Here is a 20745-nt window from a genome sequence, read left to right as displayed (position 1 = left end):
CGAAATCTCTGAGTATCTGAACCTTAAGACTAAAAGGAAAAAAAAAATCTTTCCATCTCTAGAAAGAAAGAATAGGCTATCTACAAAGAAGATGGACTAGCCTTGCATTAGTCTTCCCATTTGTAGTATAGAGAGTTAAAATACAGGGAAACAACATTTACAGGTTATTAATTTATAATTTTTGAGAAAGGATTCTTGAAACAAAAGAGCTATATGGTAAGACAGTAGCCTAAAATAATAATGTCTGGAATTGGGGAATAGGAGAAGTACTTGACATAATGAGGACTTGGAAATAAATTATTCCTAAGATCTCAACTTGGGACTGGGAGATGTGAACAAGTAAAATGTCTAGGAATGAGAAGAATAGGTATTTTTTAATTTCTATACCACAGAACAGCTGTAAGAGAGGAACAGATGTTTCAATACAACAGTAATCACTAGTTTAAAGAATATAGAATTTCTTAATTAAGGAAGAAGGGCAGTGGAAGCAGAGGAGTGAAATGTAAGTGATTAAGCCAAAAATGATAGCAAAGGGGAAAAAAGGAAAACTACAAAATATAATGACTTTTATACATAAAGTAAAATGATGGGAATAAACCAAATATACTGAAATCTCAATAAACACAAACATGCTTAGTTTTTAATCAAACAAAAAATCATCTGAGATCTTATTAAAATAACAAAATTTAGCTCTATTCTGTCTATAAGAAAACCATCAAAATGAAATGATAAAAAGAGTAGAAAACAGGACAAAGAAAAATCAGGGAAAACATAAATGATATAAAGCTGAAGTAGTAATAATCAATATCAGATAGAATGGAATTCAAGCACAAAAAGCAATACCTGAGTCCAAAAAAGAATATTTACTTAAGGTTGAAAATTACAATTCATTAAGAGGATATAAGATTTATACACTAAAACTATAATTAAATATCTATAGCAAAGTTTCAGTAAAACAAGCATAAAGTTATAAGAGGAATCTTTTCAAATTTGACAGAATAGACAAAAAATAAATCAGGATACAATCAAAAAGCTTGCCTCCATAGATGAATTTACAATTTTGTACCATATAAACAAAGAACGTGATTTTTTTTATTACTGTGGGACATTGATTAAGGTAATCAAACACGTGGTCATAAGCACACCATCATTTCAGTGAAGTTCAATACATCCTCGGGGGGTTACACTGAATATTTTCTCTTCCACAGTGTGAAAGTCTGAATCAGCTCCTTGCATAGGAGGATTTTAAGTAATGTGGCTGATGACATTCACCAGAAAGAATACCTTGTGTTTTTTTTTTCTTAAAGGGATCACAACCAACTTTTTAAACTGTAGAATCTGTGACATGAAAAAGTACTTTAGAGAAAGAAACTTTAGCAGTTGTAAATTTCATACCAATGTGGTTTGTTATAATCTGTAACCATGCTGTCCAAAACAGTAGCCACTAGCCACATGTGGCTCTCTAAATTTAAACTTTATATTTAAATTAAATAAAGCAAACATTCAGTTCCTCAGTCACACTAGCCACATGTCAAGCGCTTAAAAGCCACATGCGGTTAGTGGCTACCATACTGGCAGCACAAAGAACATTTCCATCATCCCAGAAAGTTCTACTGATGCACACTGAAGTAGCTGTCTCCCAACACCATGAGGAAACACAGAATGAGACAACCTTTGGTGTTGAGGCAAGAGTTCTTTAAGAGGTTATGTTTGAAGCTATAAATCATTCCTATCCTTTTTCAGTGCCTACCATGAAGTTTGTGCAGTACATTATGCCCATCATTTAAAGTTATCTGTACCATAACCTTATTTGGTTGGCATAAATAGCTTTTCTATACAGATGATGACAGTAGGCTCAGATAGGTTAAATAAAATAAAATAAAAATTAAATAAAATTGCCCAGAGTCACAAGACAGTGCATAACAAAGCCAGAATTTAAATGACAAATGTATCTGACCCCCAAACCCATGTCCTTAAGCACCACGATCTGCTACCTCTCAGTGGCATCATCGGTGGGGGGCAGTGTCCTGTGTTTGTTCAGTGGTTCTCACTCTGCATTAAATGCTCTTTACTGTAGACATTTATTTTTTTCCCTGGTTTTAAGGCTGTCACCCTTTTATTTAGCTAATAAATGAAGTCCAGCTTACCAAATACTTCCCTGGACACTTCGATATGCCCCCAAAGAGAGCCACCGTGTCTCAGATGGCTGCGTGTCCAACTGGATTTAGCCTTTCCACTACTCTCAGTGAGCAAGTACTTCTCAGCTATGGAAATTCTCTTTCAGCAGGCACTCTATGGCATGACGACCCAACCAACTTCAAGTCATACCAGCAGCTTCGCTTCTGTTCTCTGAGGAGGTGGGCTACAAAGAAGTATCCCTTCAATGCTGAGACAGGCTGCAGTGCTGGGACTGTAGACATTGCTGGCCAAATGCCCAAGAAGCCACACACAGTATCTATAGAAGGCGAAACACTGCTCTGCAAACTTCCAAAATAATCTGCACTATTAGGTAGGTGCTGGGCTTTGCTGCCAGCTTCCCAAAAGGTTTCCAGGCCATTCTAGAGGAGGCATAGAAAAGTATTTTGAGAACTGTGTAGTATTATTTAAATTTTAATTATTTTCAATAACAACTTTTAAAGATAGAACACCCTTAGAGATTATCTGATCATGTGATGAAGAGATGAGGAAATAAAGTCCAGAAAGTTTTGGCAACTAGCCCCAAGTCAAAAGGATTTGATGTAACAGCTTGAGCCTCCTGATTCATTCTCCTGCAGTATTCAACATCAAATTAGAGGCTTACAGCTGATGGAATCTGGGGTGTCAAGGGCTTTTCATGACAAAATACACCCACTGAGTTGAGATCCAGAAATATGGTCTAACTCAATAATTCCCAAGATGTGGTCAATGGAACACCAGTTCCACAGAACATTCGGAGTATTTTGTCAAAAAAGAATTCTGTGATCAAATATATTTGATTTAAAAAAAGGAAAAATGTGTGTATGTGCAGGTGAGTGTGAAACTACATGATTTTCAGGAGCCCTCAGTGTACTTATGTGCATTATTAACTGCCAAGAGGAGGGTGTAACAGGCAGTGTTCAAAATTTATTTGCTAATAAATATTTTCATTCAATAGCATTCCTCAAGACTAGAGTAGGGGGCTTCCTGGGGGTGCAGTGGTTAAGAAACTGCCTGACAATGCAGGGGACACGGGATCGAGCCCTGGTCCGGGAAGATCCCACATGCCGCGGAGCAACTAAGCCCGTTCGCCACAACTATTGAGCCTGCTCTCTAGAGCCCGTGAGACACAACTACTGAAGCCCGTGTGCCTAGAGCCCGTGCTCGGCAACAAGAGAAGCCACCGCAATGAGAAGCCCACGCACCGCAACGAAGAGTAGCCCCTGCTCACTGTAACTAGAGAAAGCCCGCGCGTAGCAACGAAGACCCAACACAGCCAAAAATAAACTAGAGTGGGATGAAATAAATGCACTTTGGCAAACACTTATCTAACTTTATCAAAAGATGAGTCCCTTGTCGTATTCTTAAACATGACTGCCTGGAATAGATTTAATAAAACGGTATCTTTTGTGTAATTGGCTTTCCTCCAGATGACATCACTACTACCATAAATATCATGGCGAACTTTAGAAACTTATGACATGATTGTAGCATTCAAACTTTCTTAGCAGTTGCCAAACTATTGCCTAAACTGCTAATAATACTGAAATATTTATAAGTGATCATAGTTCAGAGGTTCTGTGTTTCCTTGCATTATTGTTCTATACATCAAAGATCATATCTATTCCTCTAGAGCCTAAAATCTGATGTCCCATAATCAGTGGAAAGCACACAGTCCCGCATTCCTGTGTAGGATGTTGTCGGCAATGTGAGGAAATACACATATAAATAGTGATATGAACAGAGGTATAAAGTACTATATCACTACTATAAATACATTATATACTTTTTACTTTTCTGACCATCAAAACAACACCATGACTTAGGTACTCTTATTATGCCCATTTTAGGAATGAGCAAACCGAGGTACAGTGAAGTTAGGTAACTGGCCCAAGGTCACAAAGATAGTAAGTGGCTGAATCAGGAAAAAAAAAAAGATGTGATAAAGAGTCACACAATTAGCTTTCTCACATTTCTTTTTAAAGCGACTAATGATAATGAGATAAAGTGTGTACACTTACTCCACACAGTATTGAGATTTTCAAGCAGTTTATCTGCTACCTTGAAACCTTCAAAGGTGAACTGTCATTATATGCACATAGAAGCACTTAACACACTAATTAAGAGCACAGGATTGCAGTCAGACAGCTCTGGATTCACAACCATTCACCTATGCTTCACAAACTACTCACCTATAGCCTTGAGTAAGTTACTTTAACTCAGTTTCCTTATTTGTAAAAATGAGTGTAACAAGAGAACTTTACCTAGAGCTTATGATGTGGATGTGAGCCTGTCATGAGATAAAAACTTCCAGTACTTAACACAGTGCCTGGCTTTTAATAAATGCACAGCTGCTGGTGGCTGTTCTCATGACTGTGGCTATTGTGGCTATTAATAAACAATTTTAGAGCACTCTCTAGTTTACAGCACACTTTTCTATGCTTTATTTCATTACGGCCAATACAGTGACATTGCAAGGTGAAGGATGAGGGAAGCAGAAAAGCCTACATCCACCTTTGTTCCTCATAATTATATATGGATACAATTTTCCTGGATGTGAAAGCTGGAAGAAACCACTTGTATGGATAGCAGGATCCTTCCAAGAAATAATATACTTCCTCACGGAGTTATTTTCTCTATTAAAGTTCCCTCTTTCCCAAAGATCTGTTTGGAATCAAAGCCAGGTTTCACAGCCTGAAAATTAATACTGTGCAGCCAGAAATAAATTATTTTGCAAAGAGAAATACCAGACCCACATAATTTTACTCAGTGAAAAATAATCTCCCTTTTTACCTCGCCAGAAAGTACAATGGACAAATATAACAGCACAACGTTTATCCATTAATGTGGTCTGTAAAAGAAAGCACCCCTTTTGATTCCTGACTCCTAGCCATTATTCCAGCAGTACGGCTCCAGCCTGGCAACAAAAGCACCATCATCAATTTGTGATTAGCCATGACATTATCTGGTTTTCAGATTATCCATTTCTACCTGCAGCCTCTATCTCCTTGCCAGGAGACTATGCCTCGTGCCACTGAGAGCAGGCCCTCAGTAGGGAGGAATCATGGCACAGAATACAATGAGATTGTCAGCATCTGAGCTTATGGGAGAGGCTCTGACTGCCTAATGATGAAGATCAAAGAAAACCCCAGCTAAATGTCCACATGTTTCCAAACTTTGCTAACATTCCAGATACAGAAACACATCCTAACGCTTAAGTAAATTTTAAAATTTCCAACCAGATGTTTGCTAGGTTAAGTATGTGTCTCTGATTGACTTCAAAAATTAGAAGATTATGATTCTCATTTTATATTATCTATTTATATCTTCTGTCGCTAATTAGTAAAGGAAATCAAACTTGAAATTTCCTACTAGAAAAAAACATCTTCCTCGAGTACTCACACATTTCATATTATCTTTTTTGGTATATAATATAAGCATTGTGCTTATCAGATTTCTACTCAGTAAGCAAGTTGTTCTAATTCCTGGGTCATTACAGAATGTTTGTCATAATATATAGACAGGAAGTAATAAACCCCATAGGGTTTCCTTAATTAATCATACATTTTGAGGGCAACTAAACTGTTTAACAAAAAGGCTCTATTTTAATTCCTCATAAGTTTGAATAGTTGAGATGGATTTATAGAGTTCATGAAAATCACGGTCAAAAGATATGATGAGCTATGTAGAGAAAATGTGAACATATTTGGCTTGTTCGGCCTCCAAACCTATTTCCCGTTTAGGAGAAAGTGCTATTGTGTGAGTTTTGGTGGGAGAAATGATGCAAAGGTACATATTCAGAAATCTGTCTCAACAGCAGGAGGACAGGGGAGGCATCAAAGGACTAACTAGGTACTAACCAGCCAAGACCTCAGCTGATTTTTCTGCTGTCGGCTTCCCTTGGCTCTTACCTAGTCTCCAAGTTTCCTTCTCTAGACTGCCCATAGATTCTATATCTACCCTTTCCATTACATACGATTTGTTATTTTTAATTAAATGAGCCAAATTTGGTTTTTGTGTTTTGCAATTAAGACCTCTAACTGTTTCAGGTAGCACGCTATTCATCGTGGAAAATATTAAATAAAGTTAAAAATGTTAACTAAAATTTAAGACTCCACATAATTTTTTCCATCTGTACTCTTGTAGGTAAGATGTGAAGTTCATGGGCAGCTATCATTCTTTGCAGGGACGTCCCTGTTCTGATTAGAATTTTAGAACATTGCTATATTAATAATATGCCCTGGAGCTCCAAAGTTTTAATCATTCCCATGTCACCTGCAAATATTAATAATTAAGATATTTAAATGATGCTTAACCCTTAAAAGGTACACATGCTTGTTTTAGTAAAGATTCTTCATAATCATTATAATGTGAAAATCTGCTCTTGTCTAATTTATAATAACTTGCCAAGGTGTGGAAACAGCTAAGAGGTTTTTAAAAGACATGAACAAGAAATTAGACAGGCTGCACTGATTTAGGGTTGACAAGAATAAAAAGCACTTTATGAAAGGTGACATCCAACAAGTTATGGAGAGAAGAAATACCAGCTGAAAACGAGATCCAGCCTTTTGGAAAAACTACCTGGGACTGGCTAACTCTCTAACTTATCTTGGAAGAGACTTACAGTCCCCAAGCAATCTGTTACCTTCGGGGCAGCAGACTTAAAAGTCTGCCTGTTTCCAAGTTCTGAATTTTTACTAATTCTATGTTAAAATTTTAATGAACAACCCAAGACAGGTAAGTCTGTGGGATATATAAAGTATAATGACTTTGAACCCATAAAAGTTTCCCAAGCACTGGAAAATAAGTTGCCTGGGGGAAAAGACCTCAGGAGATATTAATATTTCGTATGAATCGATGGTTCTTAAAACATTTTATTTTAACTGATAATAGCTGGAAAAATTTTTAAGTGTATAGTAATTTTCTTCAATAATATAACTCTTTTTATAGAGTAGATGAATCTGGTTGCCAGTAGAGGCTACTTCACAGCATTTCAATCCTTCTGCTGTGTATGACTTGACTGCTATGAGGTAACATTTCCACCATATATGTGATGGAAGCCTGTGAGTGATTGGGCTGTCTAATATACTCCCAGAAACTGAACTGCATATGGAACGGGCAAGGCGGAGGGCTGTGAGAAAAACTAATTGTTTAATGTAAAACTTCGTTCAATTTTTATTTTTGTATTTTCATAGAATTACAGCTTTTTTCATGCCATTATATTATCTATACTTGAGCACATTCATGCTTGTTCATATTCTCTCTCTTTATGTATGTATCCTAGATCCTTTAAAGTTACTATTACTTAAGCATTAAGCAGATCCAGAATATTAAATATTTTAGTATACCTACATATTAGATACTTTTAAGTAGAAATCATAAAAGAAATTAGTAAAAGAGAATTAGTTAAAACTAAAATCTTCTATATAAGAAAAATCACCATAACCAAAAATTCAAAAGCAAACAACAGTCTAAGAGCAGATAGCTGAGCCATATAAATATAAAAATGAATAAATATAAATATATATATATATATACACACACACATATATAGACATTAATTCTGTTTATGGTTTATGTAGGTATGACATCTGTACATGTACATATACATATATATATATATATATATGCCATAAACAAAGAATTAATATCCAGAATATATGAAGAATGCATGCAAATCAAAAAGTAAAGATGGGGGCTTCCCTGGTGGCGCAGTGGCTGAGAATCTGCCTGCCAATGCAGGGGACACGGGTTCGAGCCCTGGCCTGGGAAGATCCCACATGCCACGGAGCAACTAGGCCCGTGAGCCACAGCTACTGAGCCTGCGCATCTGGAGCCTGTGCTCCGCAACAAGAGAGGCCGCGATAGTGAGAGGCCCGCGCACCGCAATGAAGAGTGGCCCCCACTCGCCGCAACTGGAGAAAGCCCTCGCACAGAAATGAAGACCCAACACAGCCATAAATAAATAAATAAATAAATAAATAATTTAAAAAAAAAAAAAAAAGTAAAGATGGGGGCTTCCCTGATGGCGCAGTGGTTAAGAATCTGCCTGCTAATGCAGGGGACGCGGGTTCGAGCCCTGGTCTGGGAAGATCCCACATGCCGCGGAGCAACTAGGCCCGTGAGCCACAACTACTGAGCCTGCGCATCTGGAGCCTGTGCTCCGCAACAAGAGAGGCCACTATAGTGAGAGGCCCGCGCACCGCGATGAAGAGTGGCCCCCGCTTGCCGCAACTAGAGAAAGCCCTCGCACAGAAACGAAGACCCAACACAGCCAAAAATAAATAAATTAATTAATTAAAAAACAAAAAACAAAAACACTTTGTCAAAACCCATGGGGAGTTGGGGTGTTTTTAAAAAAAAAAAATTAAAAAAAAAAAAGTAAAGATGAACACCTCTAGAAAGATAGAGAAAAATATTAATAAACAACTCACAGAAGAGAATACAAATGGTTGATAAATAATGAAAAGATATGCAAACATCCTGAGAGAAACAAAATTAAAATGAGGTATAATTGGACACACGTCAGACAGGCCAAAAACTGTGGCAAGCACTGTTCCAAGCATCTTGCATATTTTGTGTTGTTTAGTCCTCATGAAAACTTTACAAGGCATGGCTATTATTACCCTCATTTTCCAGAAGAGCAAAGTGAGGTACAGAGAGGTTGGGTCAATAAGCTAGTGAGTGGCAGTCCACGCAGCCCAACTTCTTAACTCGACAACACAAAGTACTGGATAAGACAACTCTGGCTAAGAAAGGACCATGTTCATGGTCAAGTGAACTGTTGTGGAGAGCAGTTTAACAATGCGTAACAAGTTGAAGATGCATACATCCAGTCTTGTTTAGTCAAGAGAAACTCTTACATACATGCACAAGGAAACACTTTAAAAGAAGTTCATCGTAGCACTTTTTAATTGGGAAAAATGAGAAAGAATCTAAATGTGTATCAGTGAAAGAATGAATAAGTAAACTGCTTTACAGTTATACAAATGGAATACTGCAGAATAGTTTAAATGAATAAACTAGTTCTGTATGTATTAACATGGGAAGATCTCAACAACAATGTTCAATGAAAATAAGTTAAAGGATACGTGGAGTCTGATAGCATTTATGTTCATTAAAAATGTAAAACAATGAGATATATATATATATAATATATATATAATTTGTGGAAACACTAAATGTAGTAAATGTATAAAGTGAATGGAGTAAATACACTATAAATTATGACCGTGATTACCTCTGGAAAAGCAGGAGAGAGGAAAAAAAAGAACAAAGGGGATTTCAGTTTACCTGTAAAGATGTATTTCTTTTATAAAAGAGAGGGAGAAAGAGCAAGAAGTGATTTGAAGCAATTTTTTTAAAGTTAGTTTTCTTTTCATTTGGTGGTATGCACATGGAAGATTTCTTGAAATGTCTTTTGTTATATTCCAGACTTTAAAATTTTTCCATAGTATTACACTTAAAAAGATCACTTAATTAAGAACAGAGCATTCCTGAGTGATTAGACAGAATTATGTCCAATTTCCAGGACTAAATCAAACTTATCATTGAAGTACAGAATTTATTTAGAGGCATTTCTCAGAGTTTATTTAACTGCAAGAGATCAGACATATCTCACTAATGCCCATATATAAAAATAACTTTAGAGTTAGAATGTTATGTTATCCGCCCTATATTCTTTTACCCTACAATTTTAATACTTGGACTTCTCTTCTGAGGGCTATTAGAGACAAGGCAAGTCATAGAAGAGAAAAACACAGTTGTTCTTATAAACCCAGAAGACATAACATCAAATGCAAGTCTTCTTAAGAAAAATAAGCATATCATGACTTTTTATTCCACACAACTGTACACCTATCATAAATGGAGTACGACAGGAAAAACTTTCACAATCTCAAGATAACCCTGCTGACAATGAATGAAAAAGTTAAAGTAAATGATAAACAATTAGGAAAAATATTTCCTAAGTGGAAAAATAATTGGTCACTATTACCACATTAGTATTTTTAATGGAAGACAGATAATTATTCAAAACAATCACTCTCCTAAACAATATTTAATCATATAAAAAATATTGTTCACAACACTCCACTTCCATTGTTCTTTTATCTTCAAAACACTCACCTCTTTCTTATTTCATGGCTTTTTCCTATGCAATCTCCTTTTCCAAGAACTTTATTCCTTCAGTTCTTAAAATAGCTAGTTCCTTTTCATCCTTAAGGCCTGTGCAAGTCATTAGTACCACTCATCAAAATCCAATTTTTCTCTTTTCAGGCACATAGAAAACTGTATATACCTGTATTTTAAAAAATTAGGTGTTGCCATGTCATTTGACCTTTTCTGGCCAATCATATAACAGATGTCACTTTCAGGCAAAAGCCTTTAAGGGCCAGTCTTCAAGTCATCATATCTTCCTTCTCTGCTTAGGTGACCACGGAGACATGTGTTGAGATAGAGTCTCCTTCACTCTGAATCCCTGAGTAACTATGATGAACAAAGTTCCCCTGATACCTCACACTGGACACTTGGTTATATAGGGTGAAAAGAAATTAACCTTTGTTTACTAAGTAAACATACCACAGAGACTTTAATGTTGTTACAGTAGCATAACCTAGGCCATCCTGACTAATCCAAGGTCTCAGATTAAATGGCATCTCTAAAGAGTGGAATTTCTTACACAATCATTGAAATTGCTTTAATCCATTATCTCAGGAAACATTTTGTTTCCTTCAGAGCATTTATCACAATATATTTTTAAGTGTATTTTTTTTTGTTTTAAATTTTCCCAAACAGACTGTAAGCACCATACAAAAGGGATTTTAAATGTCTTGGTTACAGTGGTTTCCCTAGTACCTAGCACAGTGACTAGTAGAAGATATCTTCTTAGTAAATATTTGCTAAATGAATGAATGTTTCACTTTATTTTATTTAAAATAATATGTTAGGTACTTTACAAATTTTGATACACATTTAACATGCTTGGGCAAGAAATTCCAATGACAACAAAGGGTTAAAATGCACAAGAACTTCTCACAACACATATGAAAGTTCTGAATTTGCATATCCTATTACATACAAGCTATTTTACCTTTGGGACACCACTGCTCCAATTTAGACAACATCAGAGAAGACTTCTTGATTTGTCAAAAAAATAAATAAAAAGTAATTCCAGTTAAACTCAGATGCAGTTCATGTAAACAGAGTGTAGACTTAAACTTAACCAACATATTAAAAAGTCATAAAAGTTATAAAGATGACATTTTATTGAAGTTGTAAAGAACACATATACTAAGCTGGAGTCCTTACTCTCCTGCTAGAAATTTAATAAATGTTTCAGTCATATTTATGACCATTTCATTTTCCACATATCTTTTGTTGCCAGGATAAAACCTTAGGAGTTCATGCTTCAATAAACTCAGACTCAAGAATCTATTACAAAAATGAATTTTAGGCTGGCATCCACTGAAGCCCTAAATCTTCTCATTCAACTGCCAGGATGTAAGGTAAAAACGGTTGCTGTACTAACGGTCTTTGTCAGCTGCCATACTTTTGCCAGTGACTATCAAGCATGGATTGTCGGTAAGCTGCAATCTATCATGAATTTTGTGGGAGATTTTAACATGCCTGGAGGTCTTAACTCAGTAACATTTCAAGGTCTAGCTTCAGACAAGGCAAGATGCCACAGATAGGAAGCAAGTTTAGACTAAATATGGTAAAAATGAACATTTCTATACACTCATGCTAGATCAGAGTCAATAATGGCAATTACACCTGTGGCAATTTAGCTGGATTTGTACTCATTAATAAGTATTTGACCAAGATAGCCCATGAAACACTTGATCAAATTTTATTTGGAATATTTGTTCTCATACATTTAGCTATATTTTCCCCTGATTTGGATTTTAAATGCTTTTATACTCTTGTTTTCATATTCTTCCATTTAAAACATTTTTTTTCTTTTTATACTACATAAAAAATGTTTAATGCACTCAGGCGATGCATCTCTCTAATACCATAATGAAGTTAAAAACTCTGGCTTTCTAGTAAATGTGTTTGTATCTATGCCTTGTAATCATGATTGATAAATAAATAACAGATGAATTCATTTTTAAAAGGAAAATAATTACGATTCTTAATAACAATAAAAATAGTAGCAAATTTACTCCTATACTCAATAGACACTTGAGGAAACAAAGGTTCTACGAGGGTAGGTACTATGTCCAAAGCAATACAGCAGCATAAAAAACAGTAAGTGTGTGTGTGTTATTAGTTATAATGCATGACCAGGAGAACGATATAGTATACCGACTAGCAGTATAGCAGAGAGAACACACATTAGAGTCAGAAAGACCTGGGTTCAATCTCAGTGCCATCATTTACTAGCTTCCTGACACTAATTTATTGAAAAAATTCATGGGAAGAGTCTTTCTACATAGTAGGTGCTCATTAAAAAAATAGCTATTTATCATAACATTATTTAGACATGACTTCAATAATTTTCTGTTAATGGTCAGCATTGCCCAAGCATTGTATGATAAACATGCATTATTTCTATAAACAGAAAAAATAAATCATATTAAAAAAGTAATTTTATAATGTTGATAATTTGAGATTAGAGCCATACCCAGATCAAGTATTAAAAAGGAAAGCTGACCAATTTCATATCAACTTTATTTCAACATATGTTAGCGGTATTGATGTTGAGAAAGGCTTGTGAAAAAGAAATAAGTATTGGTCAGGAGAACTTTCACTGGCATTTCTACTGAAGACAAAACCAACAAGGTTGGGATGAATCATGGAAACCTCAGCAAATGCAAAAAGAAACAAAATAAGAGAAAAATAAAAATCTCCAACCTTTTCCTTAAAATTCCACAACTTATTCTCTTAAACAGAAACTGGAAAACCAGAGTTTACTCCTTCATACTTGCAGATATTGTATGTACTGTGAAGTGGAGATATCAATGCTAGTGCCCACATGGAGACATGAAGTACAGAGAATAATGCAGTGCAATCACATGGGTTGTGTATACATGTCCTTGCCACTCTCTCACTTCGTCCAGGCTTAAATATACACTACCAAATGTAAAATAGACAGCTAGTGGGAAGCAGCCACAGAGCACAAGGAGATCAGCTCGGTGCTTTGTGACCATCTAGAAGGGTGGGATAGGAAGGGTCAGAGGGAGACGCAAGAGGGAGGAGATATGGGGATATATGTATATGTATAGCTGCTTCACTTTGTTATAAAGCAGAAACTAACACACCCTTGTAAAGCAATTATACTCCAATAAAGATGTTAAAAAAAAAATCACATGGGTTTATGTAGCCAGGGGACACGCATCATTTTTAAGTTCACCCATCTATATCCAGATATGCAAGTTTACATTAACAGTAACAAGCATATGAAAAATAAATACCAAGTTTTCTACTTCACTGATTACTGGCTTCTATGAAAAACAAACAGGTTACTCATCAATTCCTTAACCACTAATGCAGAAATCTTGGAATGCACTTTTTCCTTCCAAGTACAGAGTGCTCCTGAGTTTTTGCTGATCTATTTCCATATTGATTAGGAAATAGATTTGATCCAATACTCAGAAAAACCTTCACCATATGTAATTTCTTCAAACGTTTAACTGATGAGGATAACACCCTACATCCAAAGAAAATGGTAACATGAGAAGACAGAGATAAATTCCTGTTATAAATTTTGAGTTAAGAAAAGAAGGAGAAAATTATCTTCAAAAAAAAAGGAAAGGCCTTTTTTTTTGAAAGGGTACATAGAGTCTGTACTAGTTTTTTTTAACATCTTTATTGGAGTATAATTGCTTTACAATGGTGTGTTAGTTTCTGCTTTATAACAAAGTGAATCAGCTATACATATACATATATCCCCATATCTCCTCCCTCTTGCGTCTCCCTCCCTCCCACCCTCCCTATCCCACCCCTCTAGGTGGTCACAAAGCACCGAGCTGATCTCCCTGTGCTATGCGGCTGCTTCCCACTAGCTATTTATTTTACATTTGGTAGTGTATATATGTCCATGACACTCTCACTTCGTCCCAGCTTACCCTTCCCCCTCCCCATGTCCTCAAGTCCATTCTCTACGTCTGTGTCTTTATTCCTGTCCTGCCCCTAGGTTCTTCAGAACCTTTTTTTTTTTTTAGATTCCATGTATATGTTAGCATACAGTATTTGTTTTTCTCTTTCTGACTTACTTCACTCTATATGACAGTCTCTAGGTCCATCCACCTCACTACAAATAACTCAATTTTGTTTCTTTTTAGGTCTGAGTAATATTCCATTGTATATATGTGCCACATCTTCTTTATCCATTCATCTGTCCATGGACACTTAGATTGCTTCCATGACCTGGCTATTGTAAATAGAGCTGCAATGAACATTTTGGTACATGACTCTTTTTGAATTATGTTTTTCTCAGGGTATATGCCCAGTAGTGGGATTGCTGGGTCGTATGGTAGTTCTATTTTTAGTTTTTTAAGGAACCTCCATACTGTTCTCCATAGTGGCTGTATCAATTTACATTCCCACCAACAGTGCAAGAGGGTTCCCTTTCCTCCACACCCTCTCCAGCATTTATTGTTTGTAGATAATTTGATGATGGCCATTCTCACCGGTGTGAGGTGATATCTCATTGTAGTTTTGATTTGCATTTCTCTAATGATTAGTGATGTTGAGCATCCTTTCATGTGTTTGTTGGCAATCTGTATATCTTCTTTGGGGAAATGTCTATTTAGGTCTTCTGCCCATTTTTGGATTGGGTTGTTTGTTTTTTGATATTGAGCTGCATGAGCTGCTTGTATATTTTGGAGACTCATCCTTCATCAGCTGCTTCGTTTGCAAATATTTTCTCCCATTCTGAGGGCTGTCCTTTCATCTTGTTTATGGTTTCCTTTGCTGTGCAAAAGCTTTTAAGTTTCATTAGGTCCCACTTGTTTATTTTTGTTTTTATTTCCATTTCTCTAGGAGGTGGGTCAAAAAGGATCTTGCTGTGATTTATGTCATAGAGTGTTCTGCCTATGTTTTCCTCTAAGCGTTTGATAGTGTCTGGCCTTACATTTAGGTCTGTAATCCATTTTGAGCTTATTTTTGTGTATGGTGTCAGGGAGTGTTCTAATTTCATTCTTTTACATGTTGCTGTCCAGTTTTCCCAGCACCATTTATTGAAGAGGCTGTCTTTTCTCCATTGTATACTCTTGCCTCCTTTATCAAAGATAAGGTGACCATATGTGTGTGGGTTTCTCTCTGGTCTTCCTATCCTGTTCCATTGATCTATATTTCTGTTTTTGTGCCAGTACCATACGTCTTGATTACTGTAGCTTTGTAGAATAGTCTGAAGTCAGGGAGCCTGATTCCTCCAGCTTCATTTTGCCTTTTCAGGATTGCTTTGGCTATTCGGGGTCTTTTGTGTTTCCATACAAATCGTGAAATATTTTGTTCTAGTCTGTGAAAAATGCCAGTGGTAGTTTGATAGGGATTGCACTGAATCTGTAGATTGCTTTGGCTAGTACAGTCATTTTCACAATGTTGATTCTTCCAATCCAAAAACATGGTATATCTCTCCATCTGTTTGTATCATCTCTAATTTCTTTCATCAGTGTCCTGTAGTTTTCTGCATACAGGTCTTTTGTCTCCTTAGGTAGGTTGATTCCTAGGTATTTTATTCTTTTCGTTGCAATGGTAAATGGGAGTGTTTCCTTAATTTCACTTTCAGATTTTTCATCATTAGTGTATAGGAATGCAAGAGATTTCTGTGCATTAATTTTGCATCCTGCTACTTTACCAAATTCATTGATTAGCTCTAGTAGTTTTCTGGTAGCATCTTTAGGATTCTCTATGTATAGTATCATGTCATCTGCAAACAGTGACAGCTTTACTTCTTCTTTTCCGATTTGGACTCCTTTTATTTCTTTTTCTTCCCTGATTGCTGTGGCTGAAACTTCCAAAACTATGTTGAATAATAGTGGTGAGAGTGGGCAACCTTGTCTTGTTCCTGATCTTAGTGGAAATGGTTTCAGTTTTTCACCACTGAGAACAATGTTTGCTGTGGGTTTGTCGTATATGGCCTTTATTAAGTTGAGGAAAGTTCCTTCTATGCCTACTTTCTGGAGGGTTTTTATCATAAATGGGTGTCCTAGTTTTAAAACTGACTTTTACAAGTTTGAATAACCTTTAAAAACGTCACTTTCTAAAACATACTTGGAATTTTCTTAAGAAGACACTTGATTTTTTTGCAATGCAATCAAGTGTTCTCAGGACACTGAAAACTATGCTCCAGGCAGGGAGACCTTGACATTCTACAATTTACTGAGAACAAAAGCAGGTTATTTGTAAAAGCACTGCTGGCATGCTTCCTTGCAAGATCGGGTGGTAACAGACCTTAGGGAATAATCCCATTCTGTCCACAAAGGAACTGGAGCAAGTGAAGACTGCTAGAGCTACCATGTCACAATGCTACCACAGCCAAGTACAAGCCACAAGCCTAATGATTTTGGCACAATACTGGCATTTATGTCATAGACAATCTTCTTCCTCTTTAATAGAGCCAAAATTATTTCTTCCAAAATGGTTCCAATATCCGAAGGGGGTAATTTTCTAATGTTAAACAAACAGGGTGGGGAAAATGCAGCAACAATAACAAATCAAGAAAAAGCCCACCTTGATGAATAAAGAAATTTTGCCACCAGTTTTAAAAGTTAAAAAACCAATCTCTGAATGATGAGCATTTTTTTCCTCAACCTGATTCTAATTAAATGATACTAATTAAATTCTATTGTGGGCATTGATGCCAAGTTTTTAGAAATACTCTTTTGAGCCATTCTCTCCTTGTCACAATCTCTTCTAATAAACACCATGCACTTTTAATTTTGATCTATGACCTACAAATTCTCTGAAGAATTTGAATTTGAATGAAGTTTCTCCTCTCCTAATACCAGTTAAAGGTATTGAGATTCATGCCTAAATGACAGTCAACGTTTTCCCCCCATTTCATTTTGTCAAACTCAGAAATACTCAGAGACTTAAAACGGCTGTTTTTGAAAATATTTTTTAACAGTTACGGTTGTTAAAAAATAATGTTGGGGACCAGATTAACAGAGCTCTTCATGCTGCCATTCTCTTCTTGTGCATTCTATGTAGAGAAATTTGTCTTTTTAATATTTTATTTTCTCATTCATCAACGTTCTTCCTTTCTGGCCACTTTTTAAAGAAAGCATCTTTATCCATTAAATATTGTTATTCCCTCTCTGATTCTTTTCTTGGGCTAGTTCCTTCCTTTCAGCAATGTTACTCCATCCTTAGGCTTTACTTTTCACCTATTCTTCTGAAATCAGACCATTTTTGCTAATGTTTACTGGACAAAGTTGTCTGACTATCCCATGGGTGTCTTAGGTATGACATGTCTTACCCTGAACGTGCTGTCGTTTCCTAGAACTCTGGTTTTCTCTCTGTGATCATCACATCAGATAAGGTCATCAGCATTCACAGTCATCCAAGCTAAAACCCTTACGGTAATTCTTGACACTTCTCACTCCAGCCCCAGATCTGTCACTAAGTCTTGTCCATTCTGCTTTGGAAATGTCACTGGAATGCATAGCCTCCCCTTCAGTACAACTCTGATGCCTTAGCTCAGGCCCCTTTCTCTCTCCTAGACCATTTCAGCAGCCATCCTTCTTTCAGTGTCATTTGCCTTCAGAGTTTATTTTCTTCCACATCCAAGTTAAAATTTTCTAAAGTACCAACCTAACAAAATATTTTTGCTGGCTTCCTGTTAGTATATGATAAAGTCCACATTTCTTAACGTGCCATAGAAGGCCCTTTTTGTATGACTGCACACCATTAATGTTTCTGAAACTTAGGCTGTAAGTGAGGATACTACTCATTAGAGGAGTTGTGAGGTTTCAATGACATGATGCATGTCAAGTGTCTACCCAGTTCCTGAAAATTACTGAGTGCTCAAAAATGTTAGCTGTTATTGTTATCATTATTACCTTTTTTCTTCATAACTGATAAATTTCTCAACCTCCCATCCCCAAGTTACACCCCACTCTAGCCATGGTGGACCAATTTTCTCTTCCCAAACATGCCCTTCCTTTTCATCTTGTGTCTTTGTACTTGATGCTCTCTCTGCCTGGATTTCCCACCGTAGAACTTCATGACTAGAGTTCAGAGTTGAGAGATAATCCCCCCTTTCTTATCCTCCTACCTTATTTACTATATACTCTATACAGTGTATACACATTACCATATACATTGTAAATACTGGCAGCTGCCCCTTCTATGTAGATATAATAGTTCTTGACTGAGAACTGAGAGGAAGAGGGAGCCCCATTTCATGGGCCATACCTGCTTGGATTGGAGCTTCCATTACACTGTACTGAGGGGTGGGGAAGGAGGAAGCAAGTCATGGCTCAAGTACACAGACCCTTGTTGTTTTTACCTAGATTTAATAGGTCTTCTTGAATAAGTGTGTCTTTGTTTGCTTGACTCTCATAAGACACTTCAAAAGGCAGGAATGCAAGGGAACTTCTCACCTTTTATGACAAAAGGTAACCTGTTGCAGGCCATCTACAAAAAACCCACAGCTACATCATACTTAAGGGTGAAAGACTGGTTGCTTTCTTTTTCCTTAACATCAGGAATAGGACGAGGATGTCTGCTCTTGCCAATTCTATTCAGCACTGTAGTGGAGGTTCTAGTCAGGGCAATTAGGCAAGAAAAGGAAATAAAAGGCATGCATATTAGAAAGAAAGACATAAAACTATCTCTATTTGTAGATGACAAGATCTCATGTATATATAAAATTCTAAATTATCCACTAAAAAATTAATACGTTCCTCAAGGTTGCAGAATACAAGATCATTACACAAAAATCAACTGTATTTCTATACACTAGCAATGAAAAATTAAAAAGTGAAATTAAGAAAACAAATCCATTTACAATAGCCTCAAAAAATAAAATACTTAGGAATAAATTTAACAAAATTTGACACAATAAGTATAAAAATCATACTTCAAAAATACAAAGCATTGTTAGAATTAAAGAAGATATAAGTAAATAAAAAGATATTCCATAAAATAAAGGAGAAAAAAGAACAAATTAAGCAATTATTTTAAGACATTTGGGGATACCCTTTCCTAAATGTCTTCAACAAATGGGAGTAAGGAAGGGAAGGAGATTCCTTGCTTTATCTTACGCTGATTATCAGCCTGATGGGCAGGATTTCTAGGGCAGCCTGACGTCAACACCTGAACACCAAACACCATACACAAAAACTTAACATATGACATCTGTGCATGTGTTATGGATGAACACACTCAAGAAATTCCAGATTCTCAGAGATTTGTGGGCCAGATTTCCTTGGAACTGTGAGTGGAATTTCCTAGATTTGGTTTGGTAATCACCATAAATCTAATCCAAAATGAATGAGGAATAAAGCAGAGGGTCAGACAGTTCACTCCAAACTTCTCATAAATGTCCTGAGTCAGGAACTACTATGCTTACTAGTTAAGTAACTACTGTGTTCAAGCTTTTGCTTTAGTGTCATCCTAACAGGCAATAAGATAGTCTGTAACATCCAGAGCCACTCTGTACAGAACAAGGTCACTGCAGTCCCCAGACAGGGTAATTCAAAGCACAGTAATCTAGAATTCTGCATTTATTACTGCAAATTTCTTTCAGTACAGTGTTCAGAGAAAGAGATATGTTTTCTAGTTCATTATTATGTCTTTGGGCTAGCAAACAGGGTTAGAGCTATATTTCAAGATCCTTTGTAATGTGATATTTACAGTAAGTAACACAGAAGCTCCTAAAAGCTTTTAATTGAATGATTGGATGTATATGTTTCATAATTCTAGTAATTAAATAATAGAAAATATTTTTAGGCATTTGTACCAAGCAATGTACCAAGTTCTTTATATATCAGAGTATACCTTGTGGACTAACCCATAATGCAGAGCTCCTTACTCCTAGACCAATCTCTACCTTTCCAGCATTCATCAGTGCCAAACTGGCCATGCTGCTAGCATCTAAGGAAGAGGATAAGACCTAAGAAAGTCCTGTTAGGAAGGAAAAGCAAAAAGAAAGGCTGACCCCTCTGGGCTGAGGAGTACCGTCAGAGGCAGGCTGGAGAAGCACATCATGAGAAGTCCAGGGCGGGGACAGTGTGTTAGGTACAGTAAGGGGAATGCAGAGGGCACAATACATCTGCCTTCTTTTGGGACTCCAGGAAGAGGTCACCTCACAAATCCACACCAATCTGAGGATAACCAAAATGGCTCCTGCATGGCCCCACAAGGACCTTGAAATTACTGGAGGATTTGGCCAGGATGTTTGCAAAGTCCTACACTCGTGATCATACCTAACAGATAAGCAAAAACCCTTCAAACATCTTGCCGCAGAGTTGTGGATTTAACTGGGATTCCCCAAAGTCCTCTCCTCACCCCCTCAGCTCCTTGGCCATTATCTGCTCAGCTGCTCTTTCATCTTGTCTGGTTCCGGCTCTAGGTTTTTTCCTGAAGTGCCCTGTGCCTGAAAAATGCTGCCTGGTA

At 36.6% G+C, this 20745-nt stretch overlaps 1 protein-coding gene across 1 annotated transcript in view; it reads right to left on the bottom strand.

Annotated features, from left to right (window-relative positions):
- Positions 1-20745, bottom strand: part of FBN2 (fibrillin 2) — a 222722-nt gene that overhangs the window by 168554 nt on the left and 33423 nt on the right. The gene's annotated exons all lie outside the window — the stretch shown is intronic.

Source organism: Balaenoptera physalus (assembly GCF_965194825.1).
Source record: "Balaenoptera physalus genome assembly, chromosome: 3".
In the NCBI taxonomy this organism is placed as follows: Eukaryota; Metazoa; Chordata; class Mammalia; order Artiodactyla; family Balaenopteridae; genus Balaenoptera; species Balaenoptera physalus.
This window is presented reverse-complemented; position numbering and strand designations above follow the sequence as displayed.